At 41.3% G+C, this 15,658-nt stretch overlaps 1 protein-coding gene across 1 annotated transcript in view; it reads right to left on the reverse strand.

Moving 5' to 3' along the window:
- LOC306964895 (interferon-induced very large GTPase 1-like) overlaps positions 1–15,658 on the reverse strand; it is a 470,425-nt gene that overhangs the window by 440,148 nt on the left and 14,619 nt on the right. The gene's annotated exons all lie outside the window — the stretch shown is intronic.

The following is a 15,658-nucleotide window of genomic DNA, read 5'->3' on the forward strand; positions in this document are numbered from 1 at the left end:
ATGAGAGATAAAAACGGTAAACTTGTTCATACATCAAGTGAAATAACAAATGTGTTTCAAAGATTCTTTGGTGATTTGTACAAATCTGAGAATACAGATATTGAAAGAGATATGACTTTGTTTTTTCAGAAGCTTAAGTTACCTAAACTTGATTTGCAGGATAATCAGTCACTAGGTGCTAAAATTACTGTCGATGACGTGAAAAAGTCAATAAACTCTTTAAAGAATTGGGAAAGCATGTGGTCCAGACGGTTTTCCAGCAGAGGTGTACAAAACCTTTGTGGACATTTTAGCTCCTTTACTTACAAGAATGTTTCAGTATGCTTATGATGAGAAGAAATTGCCAAAGACAATGCAGCAATCCATTATTTCATTAATACCAAAAGATCACAAGAATCCAGAAAACCCTGCATCATACAGACCATTATCGATTCAAAATACAGATTCAAAGATTTTAGCAAATGTTTTGGCAATGCGACTAAACAATGTGATAGATTAATTAGTCTCTTGTGATCAAACAGGCTTTATTAAGACGCGACAGTCTATGTAATGTAAGGCGACTGCTTGGGATACTACAGTATGTAGCATACAAAAAAGAAAAGGCAGTGGTCATTACATTGGGCGCAGAAAAAGCTTTTGATCGCGTTGAATGGAAATATTTACTTAGAGTTTTAAAAGAATTTTTATTTACTGAAAGCTTCATCAACTGGATTAAACTACTGTACACTGCGTTTCAAATTATTATGCAAATTGTATTTTTGTGTCAAAAAGGTAAAAAATAAAACTAGAAATGCAATGGCTGCGCCATTGCGATTGACTGCGGAATTGCGGGAAGCGAATGCAGAAATTGCATAAACTGTTCAAATTGCATAAATTGCTTAATTTGCATAATCTAATTTGCATAAACTGGTAAAATGCATAAAATGTTCAAATTGCATGAATTGGTTATATGCGAAAATCCCTATTAAATTGCATTATAGTGCTTTAAAATGCATAAACTGTTTAAATTCCATAAAGTGGTTAATTTGCATCATCTATTTTGCATAAACTGGTAAAATGCATAAAATGTCATGTTGCATAAACTGTATAAACTGCATAAAGTGGGAAAATGCATGAATGGGTTCATTTGCATAAATTATGTAAATCTCTTTAAAATGCATAAATCCTAACTGGCATAAACTCTTAAATTGCATAAACGGTTCAAAATGCATAAAGTGGTTAATTTGCATAAATTGTTAATATTGCATAAACTTTTATATTCCATAAACTGGTCAAACTGTTGAAATGGCCTCAGTGCTTGATTTGCAGAAGCTGCACAAATGGCTGAAAGGCCTGGAGTTTCCCCATTGGCTGGATTCCCCCATACACACCAATGCAAAAATGTTAAACTCTCGTATAAAAAAACTGGAAAACTGCAGAAGAACAATTTTTTCTCAAAACCCACAAGTTGCATAAGCTGAACATGCACAAAGTGCAGAAATTGCATAAAATGCAGAAAAAAGTGCAGAAAAGCATGGATTTGCGGCAGCCCCATTATAAGTCAATGGGAAAAATCTCCGACATTTTGGCCGATTGCGGAAAAACCATAAATTGCAGAAGTCCCAAAAGTAATAGCACCTTCTCCTCAACATGCGGAACGTTTTGATGCATAACTTGCATAAATTGCACAAAGCATGAAGGTGCTGAAAGCTCTAGAAAATCGGGAAAAAGATGGAAGAGGAATAATAATAAAGAACATGAAAACCAATAATTGACTGCGGAAGAATTCCGCAGTCAATCAATAAAGAACATGAAAACCAATAATTGACTGCGGAAGAATTCCGCAGTCAATCAATAATGAAACTTGTGGATGGTATCATGTCTAGGGGCTCTATGAATCACTGACATTAATCTCAGAGACCTGGGATGATTCGTTTTCAGGTTAAGCCCAGTTAAGGGAAAAACTACTGAAAAAGGATGTTCCACTTTATTATGCAGATCATCATTTTCAAGCAATATGGGAAAGAAAAAGGATCTCTCTGCTGATGAAAAGCGTGAAATAGTTGAATGCCTTGGTCTAGGTATGAAAACCTTCGATATTTCATGAAAGATTAAGCGTAATCATCGAACTGATAAGAGATTTGTGGATGATTCAGACACACTCGGGTTTGTGCAGATAAAGGCACAATATGGACGGTTTCTGCCAGACGAACACATCAGATTAAGAGAACAGATGCTACAAAGCAGCAGACAGGTATTTGAAGCTGCTGGTGCCTCTGGAGTAACATGAAGGTGTCGGACCCTCCAGAGGCTGCAGTTGTGCATAAACCTTCTATCCGGGCCTCCCCTAAACTGTTCATTGAAGCTGAAGCAGAAACGGCTGCAGTGGCTCAGAAATACATGAGACTCATTTTCAAACAGTCTTGTTCACTGATGAGGCCGTGTGACCCTGGATGGTCAGATGGATGGAGGAGTGGATGGTTGGTGAACGGCCACAATGTCCCAACAAGGCTGTGACGTCAGTAAGGAGGGGGCGGAGTCATGTTTTGGGCCAGAATCATGGTGAGAGAGCTGGTCGGCCCCATTAGGCCCTTTTAGGCTCCCTGAAGGTGTGAAAATGACCTTTGAAAAATATGTGGAGTTTCTGACTGACCACTGTCTTCTATGCTACAAAAAGAAGAGCCGTGTTTTCCCGAACAAAATCCTCTTCATCATGACAACGCACCATGTCCTGCTGTAAAGAAAACCTCTGCATCACTGGCTGCTATGGGCATAAAAGGAGAGAAACTCATGATGTGGACCCCCTCCTCCCCTGACCTCAACCCTATTGAGAACCTTTGGAGCCTCAACAAAAAAAAACTTCTATGAGGTGGGAGGCAGTTTTTATCCAAACAGCAGCTCTGGGAGGCTATTCTGACATTGTGCAAAGAAATCCAAGCAGAAACTGTCCAAAGCTCACAAGTTTAATGGATTTGAGAATTTTGAAGCTGATATCACACAAGGGCTCCTATGGTAAAATATAACTTGACCTGTTAATATTTTTTTGATTGAAATAGCTTTTGATTTCAGTAAATATGACCTCCTAATGCTACAAATACAACAAATGACCATTTTCAGTTAATTACAAGCTTTAAAATGTATTGAAACGATGAGTTGCATAATAATTTGGAACAGTGGATTTTGAGGTTTTTACTATATTTATTTTTGAAAAAAATACCGTTATCACTAGGACATTTTTTCCACCACATTTAATTGATCCTCTAACAGATAAAGACTTGAAAATGATGCTGACTCTCATTTGAGTTGACAATTTAGAAAATCTTAGAAAAATGTCATTTGCATAATAATTTGGAACGCAGTGTATACAAATCCTCTTGCAGCTCTTTTGATTAATGGAAATAAATCTGAAACAATTTTGCTGGAGCGAGGAACGAAACAATGCCCTTTGTCTCCTCTCTTATTCAGCTTGGTTATTGAGCCATTGGCGGAATCTGTAAGAATGAGCGAGGAGGTAGAAGAAGAAGAAGAAGAAGATCTGTATTTATATAGCTTAGAGGGCATTGAAACAGAGAGCGGCTCCCACAAGATATCACTTTACGCCGACGATGTACTTTTATTTTTGAAGAATCCTACCAAATCTATCCCTTCATTAGCCAAAATTATTGATAACTTTAGCACGTGTTCAGGATATAAAATAAACTATGAAAAATCCCTAGCTTTTCCGCTTGGAGATCAAATAAGCTCATTAAACTATCACCCTTTTAAAGTAAGGATTTAAATATCTTGGTATATATTTTAGTGCTGATCTTTCAAAGTTGATTAAACATAATCTTTCACCTGTTATAGCAAAAATCAAAACTGACCTTCAAAGATGGACCAACCTTTCACTATCTTTATTAGCCCGGATAGCCATCAGCAAAATGAATGCTCTCCCTCGACTGTTGTATGTTATCCAAATGCTACCTACTCATATCCCATCCAAATTGTTTAAAAAAATACACAGCGCTGTAGGAGCATTCGTGTGGAACAACAAAAGGCCAAGGATGGAACTTCAAAAGCTCCAATTACCAATCAAAAAAGGAGGCATCCCAAATTTTACATTTTATCACTGGGCTGCACAACTACAATTCATGGCAGAGTGGGTCAAAAAAAGCCAATTCTGCTTTCCGGATTTAGAAAGTGTAGGATTGGATAGGGTTCAATTAGAACACCTTCCGTTTCTGTGACTCACAAAAATATCTACCAAGATTAAGAAAAACGATATATTGGAAAATATTTATAGATCTCTCAGTGCTGTTCGTCAATATTTAGGGCTTGATAAATATTCATTTTTGGCCCCCGTTGCTAATAATCCAGATTGCAGACATACCTGTGCTGATGCGGGTTTTAATGAGTGGAGAGAAGCTGGTATCGTAAGAATAATAGATGTTTATGCAGACAATGCTCTTAAGTCTTTTCAACAATTAAAACACACATTTAATATTTCTCAAGCCCACTTCTTTCGATATTTACAAATGAGAAGCTGCCTTAGTTCGATTGAATACTACAAACAAGGTGGAAAAACAAATGTGCTCGATAGCATCTTATTAAAGGCAGCTGCATTGAAAAGTAAAATAACGACATGCATCTATGATCAAATTACAGCAAATAGCAAAAGTTTAATAGGTATTAAACAAAACTGGGAACTTGACTTTGATGTTCAACTGGAAGACCAGATATGGAGCAAAGTATTAGACCATGCAAGACAAATTACTAAATCAAACAAATCACATGAAGTGCAATATAAAATCATTAACAGGCTGCATGTGACACTTAATGTGGGCCTGTCCTTTCATTGCCTCATTCTGGTCTTCGGTTGTTCAGGAAATTGAAAACATGTTTGGGATTAAAGTGCTATTTGACCCTTTATTGTGTGTTCTTGGTGTAAACAACTGCGAGCCGGAAACAAAACCAATGCTCATAATGTTGTTCGCTGCTCGCCTCTCCACAAGTCTGGATTAAAGAACTCTCTCCTACTTTATCGCTTTGGCGTGAGAAACTCTTGACATTGTTACCGTACGAAAGATTACATAACGCACTGGATGGAACTTTGGACAATTTCGTAAACGACTGGTCTCCCCTTAAAGACTATTTTGGACATGAATGGCAATGACATGGATTGATATGGACTGAAAATAAGATGTGAACAATTATTGGATCCCCCCCCCCCCCAATAAATATTCAAACATGGTTGATGATGCTTAGCAGTGTTAATTTTGGCAAGTAAGAAAGGAAAAATAAATAAATAAGAAAAAATAATTATACTTGAGACTTAGACTTACTCATACTACATAATATAATATAGATAGTTGATGTAGTTTAAGCTAAATTAATATATAAAATAAAGTAAAATTAAAAATAAAGTAAAAATCATGTAAAACTAATCTAAATGAATAGGGTGCTAAAGTTAAACCTTGATAAAATAATAATAATCTACGTGCAGATATGCCATACCTGTGTTTTGTTGTATAAAACAAAAAATAGTGGGAAGGTGTGTATATATATGTGTAGAAACTTCTGTTTGTAATATCTGCCTATGCAGGAGGTTGCAAAATTCACACTGCTGACACAAATTAAGACTTTTATTATCTTATTCTATCTCATGTATATCTGTAAATGGTAAACGTTTATTATGTTGAATGTGGGGTAGGCGCTCATAAGCTTCTTGCTTCAGCCTACTCCTTTTGAGCATCTGTGACTGGTTGTATATGTGTATTTGTAAATCAGGTAAATGTAGTTGCTCAAATAAATTAAACTAAACTAAATTAAACTATTATTTTATTTATTTATTCATTTTTATTTTATGCTATTGATTTAACTATTATCTTTTTTGCCGCTGTTTTCTCCTTTTTTGTTTCTGTTTTATTTTTATTTTTTTCTTTGTTAAGAAGAAAAAAAATGAAAATGAATAGTAAAAAAAATTAAAAATGTTAATATGGGAACAGAAAAGTCTTGAGTCCTCTTCTGAAAGTCTCCAGAGACTGTGGGGCCCTCAGGTCTAGGGCGTTCCACAGTTTAGGAGCAGCCGCCTGGAACGCGCTTTTCTGGGGACGGAGAGAAGGTCGGTGTCTGTGGACCTGAGTGTTCTGGTTATGGGCGGAGGGGTGAGGAGTTCAGTGAGATCGTCCGGGGCGTGTCCATGGATGCACTGACAGGTGAGCAGGCAGATTTTGTATTTGATGCGTTGACCGATCGGGAGCCAGTGGAGGTCACGGAGGGCTGGGCTGATGGTGGAGGAAAGGGGGAGGGTGATTCCAGAGAATGAAATATCAGAGATAGGGGAGGATTTGAGTTGGTGGGGGATCTCGATAAGAATGGCTTCAGTTTTGGAGTTGTTTAATTGTAGGAAGTTTTCTGCCATCCATGCCTTTGTCTCCTCCAGGCAGGTTGCCAGAGCTGTTTGTGAGGTTGATGTTGAGACGGAGTCAGTGCACAGGTAGAGCTGAGTATCATCGGCATAGCAGTGGAAGGAGATTCCATGCTTGCCGATGATATGGCCCAGGGGGAGCATGTAGATGTTAAACAGGGTAGGGCCAAGGACAGACCCTTGAGGGACCCCGCAGGTGACAGTGCGGGGCCGTGACCTGGCATCCCCCAGGGCCACATACTCAACTCTACCCGCCAGGAATGATTTGAACCAGGAGATAACTGTACCGGACAGACCAATGCTGTGTTGCAGGCGGTAGGATGTTGTGATCAACCGTATCAAAGGCTGCTGTTAGATCCAGAAGAATGAGAAGTGAGGGGGAGCCCTGGTCAGAGGTCACCAGGAGGTCATTGGTGACTCTGACCAGGGCTGTCTCGGTACTGTGAGCAGAACGGAAACCGGATTGAAATTTCTCGTACACCGAATTAGCGCGCAGGTGGTCGTGAAGCTGGCCAGCTACAGTCCTCTCCAACACCTTCGAGAGGAATGGAAGGTGTTGGAGATGGGCCTGTAGCTGGACAGGTCGTCATGATTCAGGTTGTGTTTTTTAATATGGGGTTTTATCAGTGCAGTTTTGAGTGCGGAGGGGACATGGCCAGAGTGAAGTGAACAGTTAATAATTTTGGTAATGAGCGGGCTAAGTTCTGAAATGTTGGATTTTACAGTGGCACAAGTGCAAGGTTTCATTTTGCGGATGATAGTTTCAACCTCCTGCACCTTCACCTCTTCAAAGTCTGCCAGGGTGTTTTCAGGGGCAGAAGACAATAAGGGCAGGCGAGTAATGTGAGCAAGAGGTCCACGGATGGTGTCCACTTTAAGTGTGAAAAAGTCACTGAATTTATTGCACTGCACTGTTTCACAGATGACAGGGGCTGTTCTCGGACTTAAAAGCTGGTTTACGGTTGCAAAAAGCTGTTTAGAGTTGCCTTGATTTTTATTGCTTATTCTGGAGTGGTAGGTAGATTTGTCTTTTGATAGCAAGGCAGAATAATGTTTCTGATGGTCCCGATATGCAATTTTATGCATAGTAAGGCCTGATTTAACATAGCACCTTTCAAGAGACCGTCCAGTCGCTTTCACTTTTCTCAGTTCTGATGCAAACCACGGCGCTGAACGTGGGTAAGTGACAGATCTTGTTTTGACTGGGGCATGGGTATTCGAAATGCTGTGCAGATTTGTGTTGTAATATTCCACTTCTACTGTTACCTGGGCCTCTTCTTCTACTGTTACCTGGGCCTCTTCTTCTACTGTTACCTGGGCCTCTTCTTCTACTGTTACCTGGGCCTCTTCTTCTACTGTTACCTGGGCCTTCTCCACTGCTAGCTGGGCCTCTTCTTCTACTGTTACCTGGGCCTTCTCCACCTTTATTTGGAGCGAATCCAACGCTTGCAAGATTAACCACCACCGAGGAGGAGATGGCTTCATCAGGTCAGAAAAACTCAATCACAGACTTTAATCCCCTAATTATTTTTAATTTTTTTTTTTTTTGTCCATCCATCCATCCATTTTCTTCCGCTTTATCCGGGGCCGGGTCGCGGGGGCAGCGTCTCAGCAGAGATTCACAGACTTCCCGATCCACACACATCTCCTCCAGCTGTTCTGACCCCGAGGCCACACCTCCTCCAGCTGTTCTGACCCCGAGGCTACACCAGGCCAGCTCGGAGACATAGTCCCACCACCGTGTCCTGGGTCCACGAGGCCTTGTCCCACTAGGACATGCCTGGAACACTTCCCGCGGGAGGCGACCAGGAGGTATCCGGAACAGACGCCCGAGCCACCTCAGCTGCTCCTTTCGACGTGAAGGAGCAGCGACTCTACTCCGAGCTCCTCCCGGGTAACTGAGCTCCGCCCAGACACCCTGCGAAGGAAACTCATTTCGGCCGCTTGTATTCGCGATCTCGTCCTTTCGGTCATGACCCAAATCTCATGACCATAGGTGAGGATCACATGACCATAGGCGAGGGCGGGAACGTAGATCGATCGGTAAATCGAGAGCTTTGCCCCGACTCAGCTCCCTCTTCACCACGACAGACCGATACAGCGACCGCATCACTGCTGACGCCGCACCGATCCGTCTGTCCATCTCACGCTCCATCCGTCCCTCACTGAGAACAAGACCCCGAGATACTTGAACTCCTCCACTTGAGGTAAGGACTCCCCACCGACCTGTAGAGGGGAAGGAGAACCATGGCCTCAGATTTGGAGGTGCTGATCCTCATCCCGGCCGCTACACACTCGGCTGCAAACCGCCCCAGAGCAGCTGAAGGTCCTGGTTCGTTGAAGCCATCAGAACAACATCATCCGCAAACAGCAGAGATTAGATCCTGAGGCTCCCCACAGGGCACCACGAGGGACGCGGTCGAACGCTTTCTCCAGATCCACAAAACACAAGCTCAGGCTCCTCCCCCCCAGCGAGGTGACGTTCCATGTCCCGAACGCCAGAAGCTGTGCATGTGGACCAGGTCGTCGAGGCACCGGCCCCTGACTGCCACCCAGTCCTCGCCGCACCCGACCCCTACGGATCCCTCTGCGGGTGGTGGGTCCACAGGAGGGCGGGCCCACGTCGTCCCTTCGGGCTGTGCCCGGCCACCAGACGCTCGCGTTCGGGCCCCAACCCCAGGTCTGGCTCCAGGGTGGGGCCCCGGCTGCGCCATGCCGGGCGACGTCACGGTCCTTGTATGTGTCACGTCCATATGAGTCTTCTGAACTGCTCTTTGTCCGACCCGTCACCTCGGACCTGTTTGCCATGGGAGACCCTACCAGGGGCATAAAGCCCCAGACAACATAGCTCCTCGGATCATTCGGGCGCTCAAACAACCCCACCACGTTAAGGTGGCAGCTCACGGGGTTGTATATAAGTTTATTTGAATAGGGACAAGTATGTCACATAAACTCATGTTACATACTACAACATTTTAGACAAAGCTAATTCTCAATGTCCGTCCCAAACAATACATAGTGTAGGGTATGAGGGTTTATTAATCAATTAATTTGTATATTAATTAATTAATAGGTTGTAGATTAGCCTTAAAATTTAACGGGGCACCAGTTCGAAAAGCGAACAAAGTAATTAATAAAAGTAAGAATAGGAGGCTGAACAACAGATTTATCTGAAGGAAGTAAGGTCTTTAACGTACACATGGACCCTTAGTCTGGAATAATAAACACAGACATTACCAAAGCAAACTGTGGTTTATGGAGGTTTAATGATCAAAATCAATTAACAGACGGCATTAAATATTAAAGTGCAAACAGGATAACCTAGAAGGCTAACAGGATGAATAATCAGATAAAATGTTCTAAAATTGTATCTGAAAGTCAGTAAGGTGGTTTGCGTAGAAGTTATGTGAGTCTTATTGAGCCAGGTCTGTGAGATGCGCTTACGACCGTGAGAGAAAGGTTTTCCACGCCGACTGTGGTCCGGCGTTCCAAAGTCCTGGTGTCCGACGGCCTGTGGTCGTGGTCTCTGGGTGGCGATTCTCAAGCTCATGCAGGCGAGGCTGGGGTCTCTCTCCTGCTCCTCTGGGCCTTGGGCGTTTGGATTGACCCAAAATGGTTTCTCTGAAGGCTCAGCGATCAAAAATGTTGTCTTGTAGGAAAAATGCAAATGTTCTTAAAAGAAGTAACTGATAGTTACAAATCACGTCAAATGACGGGCTCAAACTTAAAGATTCTGGTGGTCCATCTGAGACAAAGAGAGTTCAGCGGGGATGTGTGCTCCCTTCCTGCCGTCTCTCCAACTCCAACTCTCACAAGAAGCGCTTTTTTAAAGAGAGAGCGTCTCTCTCCATGTACCCTTCCTTATATACCGGGGACGGCCCCTTTGTCTCCGCGGGACTCGACCAATCGATTCAATCCGTAACTTGATATGATTGGGGCCCAAGTGGGAAGGGAGAAGGCTTATCTTTTGGGAGAGAATTCAGGAAATACATTTCTATTGTAATAAACACAATAACAACTTCACAAATGCATTACAAACATTTCCAAAGTATGTTTGTACATTGCATCTTTGTTGACCTTGGGAAAATTCATCATTAGAACAGATTGGTTGAGTTCATTCTCACTGCTCATGAATTAAAGAACTGGCTTATTACTCAAATCGGACGTTTGAGATTCAGTCTTTAGTCCAATTCGAAGGTCAATAAAGAGTTCTCATCTCTGGTTGTGAAGGTTAAAGGAAAAGATCAACACTTCATTTGTCCTGAACTGAGTTTGATCTGATCAGCCATTCACAAGACAGGAAGTGAAGACATTCCGAAGCCATAAAACGGTCTGGGGGTTTTGAAGTGGGGGTTTTTGCTCATCTCTGGAATGCGGTAACCATGGCGAAGGGCATAGGTCACCCTCACACGCTACAATAGTTAAAACACATATAATAATACAGCACAACACTATATTAACACAGCAGAGCAGACGGTCAGCGGTCACATTTCTGACCTCTGATTAAAAAGTCTTTAAGTTTGTGTTTGAAAATCAGCAATACAGAAGAACGGATGAGAGGTAGCCAGGCCAAATCACCTTCTCAGTGTTTAACTGTTAATCTGCAATATGGAAAACTTTGTGAAAAAACGCAATGCAATTATGAAGAGACATTGTTCACAAAAAAATGTCCATACTTTGAATCAAGCAAGAACTATTTAGGACCCACTTTTTAAGCCCAGAGGTCTACTGGTTGGACACTTGAATGTTCGAAGCATAATACCAAAACGAGTACAAATAGAACATTTATTGATTCAAACAAATGTTCACTTTATTGGGTTTACAGAAACTTGGTTGTCGACGCCATAACTATGGCAGCATACAATATATTTAGAAAGGACAGGGATCAAGGTAGAGGAGGGGCCTATGATCTATGTAATCTATGTAAGAGATAGACTTAAATATTCACAGATTTTTCACCTTATTCCGCCCCGCCCACTTTTGCCACTTTCTGCGTTGTCTTGACACCTCGTTTTCCAGACACTTCCGGTCGAGCGCGAAGCCCGTTCATTTTAACGGAGAACGAGGGAAAATATTCTCCGCTCAAACCTGATGTTTAGTCGATTGATTTGTGTAAACTGGCCGATGTTCATTTGCACCGACATGTTGACACTGCAGCGTTTCTCTGTGCGGCCTGAAAACAGCTTTGTTTTCGTGTAGTGACTGATTTTATGTGGACTTCTCCAGTGCCACGTTAACACATAGGAGAAAAGGGGCGGGCACAATTCATGGCGGTGCCCATGCGAGCCTCCAGAATAAGGTGAATATGGCCTGAGGATATTGCACTTGAGTGTGGTAAATATTGAACTCTCTAAGGAAATGAGTTTCCAGGTTATTTGCATCTATCGAAAACCTTCAACTAATGTACAATTATGATCAGTTGAAGCTGCTTCTGAAGTCCTGCAGTCCGAATAAAGAGATAATATTAACTGGGACAATAAGAAAGAGAGGAAAAACTTAAAACAGGTACAGTAACTGACCTTTTTAATTTGGTCCAACTCCTGTAACCATCCATCCATCCATCCATTTTCTTCCGCTTTATCCGGGGCCGGGTCGCGGGGGCAGCAGTCTCAGCAGAGATGCCCAGACTTCCCGATCCACACACACCTCCTCCAGCTGTTCTGACCCCGAGGCCACACCAGGCCAGCTCGGAGACATAGTCCCACCACCGTGTCCTGGGTCTTCCACGAGGCCTTGTCCCACTAGGACATGCCTGGAACACCTCCCGCGGGAGGCGACCAGGAGGTATCCGGAACAGATGCCCGAGCTACCTCAGCTGGCTCCTTTCGACGTGGAGGAGCAGCGACTCTACTCCGAGCTCCTCCCGGGTAACTGAGCTCCTCACCCCCAGCCACCCTGCGAAGGAAACTCATTTCGGCCGCTTGTATTCGCGATCTTGTCCTTTCGGTCATTACCCAAATCTCATGACCATAGGTGAGGATCACATGACCATAGGTGAGGGTGGGAACGTAGATCGATCGGTAACTCCTGTAACCAATCAATCTAAAACCACAATAGATCTATTTACAAATAAAGCTGAACGAATCCTAAAAACATATAATTTTTTAACTGGTCTTTCTGACCATAGCGTCATATTTTTACAAGGAAACAAACTAAAATGCCTTTTAAAAGATCCTGTACATCTGATCATGGCTCTTCTTTTTATAATGTTATCCCAAAAAATCAATTACAAATCTAGAAAGAGCCATGAAGGACATGGATTGGCATGAAATTGTTGCATGTGGTGATGTCTCAATCAGTAGTGCTACTTTCCACTCCAAAATCAGTGAGGTTGTAGCTTCCTTCACAAAAAGGGTGAAGGAAAATAAAGTAAATCAAACCTACTATGGCTTGGTGAAAAATGCAGAAACCTAATGAAGACCAGGGACATTTTATTTAAAAAATCTCTCAAAGCTGGACTCATTTCAGACAGGCAACTATTCACATCAGCTATAAACAAAGTCACTCAAATAATGCGCAAAGCTAAAGCAACTTGCTATGTGTCAGTTACTGAGTCTGCCAATGGTAATGGCAAAAAGGTCTGGGAAACCATAAATAAAATAAGTGGCAGAGGGGCCAACAAAGACAGTGAAGTAGTACTACAAATTGAAACTCTTCACATTACATGACAATGTCACCTATCAGGTGAATGAGTTCTTACCTTTTTTCACAATAGCAGAAATTAATGAGACTGAATTAGCATCAATTATAAAAACCTGTGTGTGGGATCGATGCCAATTTTATAAAGGCTCAAAGATATTTTAGAATGTCCAATCACTCGTATGATGAATTTGTCAATTAGACATTCTATTGTACCAACAGCTTGGAAAGTTGTCACAATTACTCCAATCTTTCAGTCAGGGAATGAGAACAGTGTAAAAAATTACCGGCCAATTAGCATTTTACCCTTTATTTCAAAAAATCTTGAAAAATGGGTTGCTAAAAACAATTGACAACAACTTTAGACAAGGGTCATACGCCTCTGCATCCCATGCAGGAAATATCAGCAGAAAGTGCGATAAAACTATTTTTCGAAAAAGTGAAACATGATTTTGATTATTGTCCAGTTGTTGGAGCTGATTTCTTGATTTAAAGCGAGCATTTTATACGGTCGACCACCACATTTTATTAACTAGGCTAACAAAGTTTAATTTCTCAGAACAAGCCGTATCTTGAAGCCATACTTGTCCAATCGAACTCATTGTGTGACAGTCAGTGGTCTCAATTCTACTTTTTTAAACTGTCAGATTGGAGTTCTACAGGGTTCCATACTTGGACCCATACTGTTCTCATATAGTACCAAATATTTGTCCACATTTCCATACACAGCTTTATGCAGATGATGCAGTCATTTTTACAAATGCAAAATCTGATGAAAAATTGACTTCAGCTATGTGCTGCCTTGATGAGTGGCTCAATAAGTCCTGTCTTTTATTTAATTCAAAGAAAACTGTGTGTCTGATGTTCTCAAAACACCCAACAGCAAGAACAAGCTCAAGTGTATTTATAAAAGGAGAGGAGTTACAGATTGTGGACAAATTTAAATATCTTGGTGTTTTCTTAGACTCAACGTTACCTTTTAAATATCATGTTAAACATATGTGTAAAATTATTAATTTTAATCTTCGGAATTTTAGACAAATCTGAACATCACTGCCAGAAAATGCAGCTTAAATGTTTCTTCATTGTATGATCTTTTCACATATTGATCATTACTAACTGATCACTGACAAGTCTGAATACCTTAAAGGAATAGGCCACCGTTTTTACATACTAAGATATGTTCTTACCTAACCTTAGTCGAGTTAATATATCCCCGTCTGGTCTTTGTCCGTGCGCTCACACATACGCAGCCTCTCCCACATGTCACATAGCTCCAAAAAAGCTCACGATAGAAGCTACCAAGCTCTTCCACGTGTTCCCTATTTAAATAAAGTTACGTGAAGTGTTTTCATGCGAAGTATATTTACACAGAAATGTAACATGTCGATTTTATAAGCAGATAAAAAGGGGAACTATATTGTGAGGCGTAATGATACGAGGAGTAAAACGTCCGCGCAGTAACTCCTAAAGGTTATTGACGGAAGTGAGCAGGGGAAGTCTTTAGAAGAGCTTGGTAGCTTCTATCGTGAGCTTTTTTGGAGCTATGTGACATGTGGGAGAGGCTGCGTATGTGCTCCGTTTGCCTGGCAGAGCGCACGGACAAAGACCAGACGGGGATATATTAACTCGGCTAAAGTGAGGTAAGAGCATATCTCAGTATGTAAAAACGGTGGCCTATTCCTTTAAAACCAATTGAGTCGCTATATGAGAAAGCTTTGAAAATATTAGATAAAAAAAAGTTTTCATTTCCTCATTGCTTAATACTTGAAAAACGTAATATTCTAAATTTTGATTTTAAAATGGCTTGTTCAGTTTATAAGATTCTGCATGGACTCTCTCCACCATCTTTAAATGAATTCATTAAGTTCATATCCAGTACAAGTGGTCGAGTGACCAGAGCCGTGTGTGGTTCCTCATTGACACACAGGGTTTAGTCAACAGGTGCTGTCAGTGAAAGGCATCCCAGCAGACATTAGAGACTGTACCACACTCAGAGTATTTAAAACTAAACTTAGAGGTTGGCTGAGGGGGAATCAGACATGTGACCACTGACCATTATCCTTATGTTTTATGTCTCAAGTTGAATTGTGTGGATGATCTTTTGTCTTAATGTTGTTCACTGGTCTTTATATTTTCTTAATCTGCCAGGGACTACAGATGGAAAGTAGCCACTGGCTAATTCTAGCATATTTACATTTCTATGTTCATTAATATGCAGTGTCCCTTTAAATAAATAAAATAATAAAAAAAAAAAAAGGGATTATTGTTATTATTATTATTATTGTTTATTTATTTTTGTTGTTGTTCCAGCGTTGGAGACTTAAAAAATGCAAAAACAAGTCTGTGCTTCTTGTAATATATTTCTGTAAGTTGACACACTTTAAATGAACCCTGTAGTGTTTGCATGTATGTTTAGTGTATCTCCCAGTGTCGTCATTGTCATGTTGGTAATATAAAATACTATAAAAATACTTCAAAAGAACAAATTCACTCTTTACAGAAACTTTGACGTATTTCGAGATGACTATTCACAGTTTTCTAAATTGAGTCCAGTCAAAGTGAAATGCAGCGTCTCCTCCCCAGTGTGTGATGGTGACAGGAGCCACCGCCGCCATGGGGCAGACCAACAAA

This window comes from Gobius niger, assembly GCF_951799975.1.
Source record: "Gobius niger genome assembly, chromosome: 6".
Taxonomy (NCBI): Eukaryota; Metazoa; Chordata; class Actinopteri; order Gobiiformes; family Gobiidae; genus Gobius; species Gobius niger.